Genomic DNA, 8,714 nt, shown 5'->3' with positions numbered 1-8,714 from the left:
GTGTAAGTATTCAAACTATCCTCAACCCCAGGGGCCATATATTAACACAGTGCATATCTGAATGTGTCATATTTATATAGAAACATGGAACACCTTAAACCTGTAGTTAGGGCACATTAAGATGTGGCAGAATTTCTGTTGAATTCCGCTGCGGATAGTGGAATTCTGCAGCAGCCGTTTCTTACATTTCTTTCTATACACTTTTAGGAAACTTATTTCAGACGTTGCAGAAAATAACTGTGTGGAAATTAGGCTGCGTTTTCCCTCCGCAGCATGCTCATTACATTGCGGAGAAGAAGCGGAATTTCACTGCAGATTTCAGCCTTTTCAATGCAAAAACTGAAATCTGTGGCAAGTCCGCCTTTATATCTGCAACATTTGAATTACCTGTCAAATATTCAAATGTTGGTGCAGATTCGTTGCGTAATTGCCCCAAATCTGCACCAACATTTGCAGCGGAAAAATTCTGCCACGTCTGAATGTGCCCGAACTGAGACTACTGATCCCATTGCCTTGAGTATTTTCAAACAAATTAACTCATACCACAATGTAATTGGAACGTGACATGAACAAATTCTAGTAAATGCATTAATCTGAATATATGACTCAAAGGGCATGACCACACGTGGCGGATTTCCTCCGCAACTGTCCGCATCAATGCCGCACCTAATCCGGGTTGCGGATTACGGCTGCGGATCTGCACAAAATGTGCAGAAAATTGATGCGGACTAGCTGCTGCGGACTGCGGGAAAAGTGCTTCCCTTCTCTCTATTATCAGTGCAGGATAGAGAGAAGGGACAGCACTTTCCCTAGTGAAAGTAAACGACTTTCATACTTACCGGCCGTTGTCTTGGTGACGCGTCCCTCTTTCGGCATCCAGCCCGACCTCCCTGGATGACGCGCCAGTCCATGTGACCGCTGCAGCCTGTGCTTGGCCTGTGATTGGCTGCAGCCGTCACTTAGACTGAAACGTCATCCTGGGAGGCCGGACTGGAGACAGAAGCAGGGAGTTCTCGGTAAGTATGAACTTATATTTTTTTACAGGTTGCTGTATATTGGGATCGGTAGTCACTGTCCCGGGTGCAGAAACAGTTACTGCCGATCGCTTAACTCTTTCAGCACCCTGGACAGTGACTATTTACAGTCGTCTCCTAGCAACGCTCCCGTCATTACGGGAGCCCCATTGACTTCCTCAGTCTGGCTGTAGACCTAGAAATACATAGGTCCAGCCAGAATGAAGAAATGTCATGGCAAAAAAGCAAGACGCATCCGCAGCACACATAACATGTGCATGACAGCTGCGGACTTCATTGCGGAACTTAGAATCTCCATTGAAGTCAATGGAGAAATTCCGCCATGAGTCCGCCACTACTCCGCAACAGACAGAGCATGCTGCGGACACCAAATTCCGCTCCGCAGCCTATGCTCCGCAGCGGAATGTTACGCATCGTCTAAACGAACACTTCTAAATAGAAGTGGAAGTCAATGCAGAAACGGCTCCGCTGCGGATTAACGCTGCGGAGTGTCCGCAGCGGAATTTAAGTGAAATTCCGCCACGTGTGAACCCAGCCAAAGAGTACAGAGCACTAAAGAGCATTGTAGTTTGAGGGGGGGGTGGGGGTCTGTGAAAAATGTGGATAGCTGAGAAATGGGTTTTACAATTTTTTTTATTTGGGTGCAGTAAGGCTCTGTTTACATTACATTTCGTCTGTACGTTATAGGTATAATTTAATGAAAAAAAAACAAAACAACTACTTACTTGGTATGTTTGTGAAGTATTGTTGCAAAATCATAGGTAGTAAGATAAGGTCCGGCAGCCCTATAGAAAATTAATGGAGCGGTGGCCGAGCATGCGCAGTTCCGCTTCATTCAAGGATGGAAAGGTACGCCCATTCTCCAGATCGGTGTGGGTCCCAAAGTTCAGACCCCCACCAATCGGATATTTATCCCCTATCCTTTCACAAGGAACTTTGTATGGGGACGAGCGCTCATTACTAAGATCGCTCGCCCCCATACATATCTATCATGTCGGCAGCACGTCTCCCTGTTGTGCTGTCGACAACGATAATATTTTCGGCATTTAAAACGATACAATCAGCCGATGATCGAGATTTTTCTCGTTCATCAGCTGATTGTTGCCCTGTTTACACAGGCCACTTATCGGGAACGAGCGTTCTGTGAACGCTCGTTTGCCTTATAATTGGGCTGTGTAAAAGGGCCCTTATCAACCTAAACTATAACTCCTATTAGACCGGCCGATTTTAGCCGGTACAGCGAGTGCCAATCAACGAGACATCGTTGATCGGCGATCGTTTGCTCCTGTCAGAAGAAGCTATGGATGGGGACGAGCGGTCGTTAACCCGATGGCTTTTCCCCATACAGTATTACCATGTCGGCAGCACGTCTCCCTGTTTACACAACGATAATATTTCAGTTTTTTAAATCGATATGATCAGCATATGAACGAGCGTTTGTTCATTCATCTGCTGATCGCTGCCCTGTTTACACAGGGCAATTATCGGCAATGAGCGTTCTATGAACGCTTGTCTGCCCGATAATCGCCCAGTGTAAAACCCCCATTACTTATGCTTTAACTGGCCATGAAGATAAATTTTATGTCATATCCAAGCGACTGAGTACAGATTGCTAAGGCTCTGTTCATACTAGCATCATGGTTCAATTTATAAAGGAGTCATGACAGCTACCCCTGATCCCTTTGCAAATGGATACAGAGAAATCCTGATGCCATTGACTTTTTATCGGATCGTTTAGATGTCCGCTGGGTTTCCTGTTTGTTTTTTTTATGGCTATACATCAGGGTTATATAAGTCCCAGGAGCAAGGTAGTTAATGCTCCTAAAAATTTGCTATTGGTGCCCAATTTTTTGGAAAGGAAAATGCATCACATTTCATTAGAAGCTACAATGGCTTTACAGATTTCTGTGGTAGTTACTTTCTTTATGATTTTATTTTACTTTTCCAACTTGATAACTACACTAGAAAATATTGACTATGAATTTCATAGAGACTTGGCTGTATATATTAAAACCCGGACGAAAAAGAACTGAGCTTTTATCACAATGTTGCAACAATATTGTTACAGCCTATTGAAGTCAATTCAGTGCCGCTCAAGCAGAACAAAGCACTTGCTGCCGGGTTCCTCCATAGATTTCAGTTGATCTCTGGGGGTCTCTCCATTGAGACACCCTGTGCTCAGCTTATCAGCGGGTGACCCTTCTAACAGAAAGGTATTGTCAAAGGCGGACAACGCCTTTAAAATACCACAAGTATCCCTCAGAGTCAACAATCTGGAAAGGGGACACTTTCTGATTTTCACCCCATTCTTATTCTTCCTCCAGACTCTGATTGTAATGGGCAGTTTTGCACATCGGAGAGCCATTACTGGAAAATACATGCTCTTTTGGAATTCTACGGTTGGACCCCTGAAACTTGCAACTAGAGCATTGAGGCAGAATCAAGACACAGCGTTTATTGGTGTCTATATTCTATACCTCTAGGGAACCATTTAAGATGTGGTATCTCTTAAATGTGCATGGACATTTTTCAGTCTTGCCAGTTGCTTGAGTTTTGAAGCCGTGCGAAAAACCTCAGTCCCACAACGACTGAATTTCTTGCTATAGTACATATTATGTTAGGGCATATTTTGATCCGAATATTTCCTTTACTAAGCAAGGTGAGATGGTGGGATGACAGCCAACACAACACCATTCTCTGCGGCTAGCTGAACATTGTGACTAACCAAGTCTATCAAGGGTCTGACAGAAGGGCATTGCCCACAACATGTGGACCCTGGGCTGCAGGTTGGGCATGTATAAAGTATACAGACCTTACATAGACTATAAATACTGTGTGCCAATAGGATGCCAGGGGCGATAACTGCTGGCAGAGACATTTTTTCAGCTGGAAGTTATTTCATTTGTACACAAACTTTGGGAACCCAAAAGGAATGCGTTTATTCTGCCAGTCAAAAATGTGCTGACCAGTTTCCATGCGCACCGTTCTTATTTATCCGTAACGTCGCCAGTAATATAATTTGTGCCATAGGAGATCACAGTACAGGATCAGTATAGTCCAGATATGGGGGCTAGAGCAGCCAACAGTACAGATAACACCATGTAGTAGAAAATCCAGGCTCTACAAGGCTACGCATAGGGGGATGGGGCCTATTTGTTAGTAATTGAATCACAAAAAAAAGTCTCTTCACTGAAAGGATTAGTAGAGCAGATTCCTTTAGAAAAGATAGGAAATTAACCCATTCCCTACCATTAGGACTATCATTGTTTTGCAGACGAGATTTTTTTTTTTTCTTTGGTGTGACTGCTGTTTGGCATGTGTCTTCTCACAAGGACACCTGAGAGGTCGTATCGCATGGCAGAACTAGAAGTCAAGATATGTTTTACCTGTCCAAATGGATTGATTAGAAACATTAAGGCCATGTTCAGATTTGGCTGAATTTTTCAGCTGCAAATGTTGGTGCAGATTTGGGCAATTATGCAACGAATCTGCACTAACATTTGCATATTTGACCGGTAATTCAGACGTTGCAGATATCACAGCGGACTTGCCACAGATTTCAGTTTTTGCATTGCAAAGGCTGAAATCCGCAGTGAAATTCCACTTCTTCTCCGCAATGTAATGAGCATGTTGCGGAGGGAAAACGCAGCCTAATTTCCGCCTAGTCTGAACTAAGTTTCCTAAAAGTGTATAGAAACCAATGTAAAAAACGGCTGCTGCAGAATTCCACTGCGCACTGTCCGCAGTGGAATTCAACAGCAATTCCGCCACGTCTGAACCCATGGGCTGGTTATGCTGCAGATTTTCGGCAATGGAGAATCTGCAGCAGAATCAAAAATCTGCAGGTAAATAAGTCACAGAAATCCGCAGCAAATAGTGTTTTTGCGGCAATTATTGCTTCAGAAACGCAATGTAGCTGCAGAAACTTTGCATATTTTCCACAGCGGTTTTACCTGTGGATTTAGTGTGAAACATGGTGTGCAGCATTCAAGAAAGCTTTATTTGCAGCTGTGGATTTACTGCGGTTTTAACTTGCGTAATTGCTGTAAAAATCACAACAAAATACAGCTTGTGATTTTTACAACAAATTTGATGTTCCCCATACAAGTCTATGGGGAAAAAACGCAGCACAAATTGATAAGCTGCGGATTATAAAGTTGCATCGCAGCTGAATTTCTGCACGAATTATATGTGGATCTTAGCCGCAGCGCGGGGATGAGATTTGTTGAAATCTCATCCACTTTACTACCACTGTAAACACTGCGGATTTTCCGAATGTTCATCTATTGCGTAAAATCTGCAGCGTATTCGGCCCCTTGGGAAGATACTCTACACGTATCTGCACATCGCTATTTTTCATAAAATCTATGTACATCGCTGTGAAATATGTGAAAGCTGTATGTATTTTGGGAAATAAATCATAAATCCAATGAGAATACTTACAAGCTGATATGGCAGAAGTTGCCCTATACAATCAGTCATTTATTTCTTATAATATAATCAATATAATCAGTATACCCAAAATGAGTAACAAATGTGTAGGAAATATAATAATTATCCGTATTTGTATACATGCTAGGTAATGGTAACCTAAAGCCTTGCCACCAGTGGATGACAGAAGGGCTGGTTGGCACACATCCTCCCCACTTGCATTACACAGAGATGATGGCCACCAGTCCCCTGAGTGTGGCTTGTGAGGTAAATTTGTGTTATTTACCCCCTGCACACACCTCAGATTATGTTACAGAAATTTCTGCGACATTATCAGTTCCATTCATCTGAACGTGGCTGTTTCTGCTGCAAACATATGGATTTCAAAATAACAGCGCTGTACAGAGGTCGCCCTTACTCACTGTCTCCATTAGAGCTCACAATCTAAATCTCCTATCTGGATATTTTTGATGAGTGGGAGGAAACCAAAGTACCTGTAGGAAACCCAAGCAAACACGGGGAGAACATACAATCTCCATACAGGTGTTGTCTTTGGTTGGACAGATTTTCAGTTGCAGAAATTTCTGCAACAAAATCTATTAACCAAAATTCTCCCTCTGGAATACCTGTCTGGTCTCAGCATTATGCTTTTATGGGCGCCGTGTAATGCTTCGCTGCAGATTATATAAACACAGCGCATTGTCAGAGTACCTTTCACACAGGTAGTGGTTGTCCAAACTGGAGAACCCATTTATTAATATTGTTGTTTTTAACTTTTGGTACATAGCCCCTTGTGAAAGCAAACGAGCGCCGATCACCGAGCTGCCTCATTGATCAGCGCTTGTTTACACGACCCGTGTCGGACCATGTAAGAGGACCCGAAGGCTGGACTCACACGCAGTGTTTTGCTGCATTTTTGTGGGCTTTTTCGTGGCGTTTTTGAGTGCGGCCAGATATTACAATAAAGTCTTTACTAAAATATAAAATGAATTACACACAACTGCATTTTGGTTTCTGGCATATTTTAAGCAATTTTGTGGCCAGTGGCGTTGTGTTCCAAATGCAGCATGCTTTGGGTATGACATTTTTTCAGCCGTTTTTCCCATAGGCTTCTCTATAGGACTTCAAAAACACCAGACAAAAAAACACATGTACAAAATGACACCAAATGAAAAACCGACAAATGTAACTAAAAATACCTCAACCCCAATGGCGACATACGACGCACTATTACTGAAATGTCGCCAAGGGGAAGTATGGAGCGCGCTCACGCGCTGAGCACGCTCCATACTCAGCGGGTGACGGCTGTGTTACACAGCCGACACCTCATTCCGTTGTCGGAATCAAAGTTCTATATGATTGCGCCCGTTTAACACCGTAAATTCTGCGGTCAATGGTGACCGCGCCATTTAAATTGTTAGAATCAGGAGGCGCCCCCTCAAACACACCATCGCACCCTCCGCGGCAGTGGTTTACAATGGTTGTTATGGCAGCCTGGGGCCCTAATAAAGGCCCACAGGTCTACCATCTCTGTACTCCTCAGGCAGGGCTTCAAAGGAGACTGTCCATATCACGATATACTGCAATACATTAGTATATCATGCAATCTATCCAACGATCGCTGCTTCAAGTCTCCTAGGGGGACTAATAAAAAAAAAGTAAAGAACAGTTAAATAAAGTTTTTTTCATGTTTCAAAAAAAAGTATTAAAAGTTCAAAAAAATAAACTTTCCCCATTATCCCTAAATTAATGTTAAGTAAAATAAAAGTTAACATAACTGGTATAGCCGCGTCCGTAAAAGTTTCAACAATCACAATATAGCATTGTTTAACCCGCTTGGTGAACGCCGTAAAAAAATAATTATTATAAAACACACAAATTGATGTTTTTTGGTCACCTTAGCTCTCCAAAAAACTAAAATAAAAAGTGATAAAAAAAAGTTGCATATACTCCAAAATGGTATCGGTGAAAACTACAGCTCGCCTTGCAAAAATTAATCCCTCACATCGCTAAATTGACGGAAAAATAAAAAAGTTATGGCTCTCAGAACATGGCGACACAAATTTTTTTATTTTTTTTTTAGCAAATAGTTTTGTTTTTTTTAGTGTTAAAACATAAAACAAAACATATAAATTTGGTATCGACGTAATCGTATCAACCTGTAGAATAAGGTGCACATGTACTTTTTACCGCCTGATGAACGCCTTAAAAATAAAACCCCCCGAAAAATGGCATAATCGCTGTTTTTTTCCAATTTTACCTCACAAATATTTTTTTTCAGCTTCCCAGTACATTATAAGGTACAATAAATGCTGTCATGACAAATTACAACTTGTTCCCCAAAACATAAGCCCTCATAAGGCTATGTCGACAAATAAATAAAAAAGTTATGGCTTTTGGAATGCGAGGAGGAAAAAACGAAAATGAAAAAACTGAAATTGGCCGTGTCTCCAAGGGGTTAAAAGATACGTTCCATTTTAATAACACTAGCATTTTTTGATGCACTTTGAATTGGCAGAAAAAAATCTGTGTGTCAAACATATACCAGAATGGATGCATGACAATTTTCTCTTGAGGAAAGTGAAGGAAAACCTTCATAAATCAATTTCACTTAGGGTATGTGCACACACACTAATTACGTCCGTAATTGACGGACGTATTTCGGCCGCAAGTCCCGGACCGAACACAGTGCAGGGAGCCGGGCTCCTAGTATCATACTTATGTACGATGCTAGGAGTCCCTGCCTCGCTGCAGGACAACTGTCCCGTACTGTAATCATGTTTTCAGTACGGGACAGTAGTTCCACGGAGAGGCAGGAACTCCTAGCATCGTACATAACTATGATGCTAGGAGCCCGGCTCCCTGCACTGTGTTCGGTCCGGGACTTGCGGCCGAAATACATCCGTCAAATACGGACGTAATTAGTGTGTGTGCACATACCCTTAGTGTGAATGGAAAGAATTACCCTCTTTCATATAAGTAAGAAATATAATATTGGTTTGTTTTTTAGGTTTTTAAAAATGCAGTGGTGAGGTAGTAAATGGAATAAAATGCAATTGTCATTGGTTCTTTCATAAATAGTTGGTTTAGCCAAAAATATTTACCTCACAAATGAATTTTCCTGTGTATGCTTATTGCAAAACATGTGCACTGTAGCCTCAGCACCGAGGCTGTATGGTGGCGCACAGTCCCACACAGGAACGTACGATGCCCTGTCAGGTGCTGTATGAAATCCAACAAAATCCACAC

Source organism: Rhinoderma darwinii, chromosome 13, assembly GCF_050947455.1.
Source record: "Rhinoderma darwinii isolate aRhiDar2 chromosome 13, aRhiDar2.hap1, whole genome shotgun sequence".
Lineage (NCBI taxonomy): Eukaryota > Metazoa > Chordata > Amphibia > Anura > Rhinodermatidae > Rhinoderma > Rhinoderma darwinii.
This window is presented reverse-complemented; position numbering follows the sequence as displayed.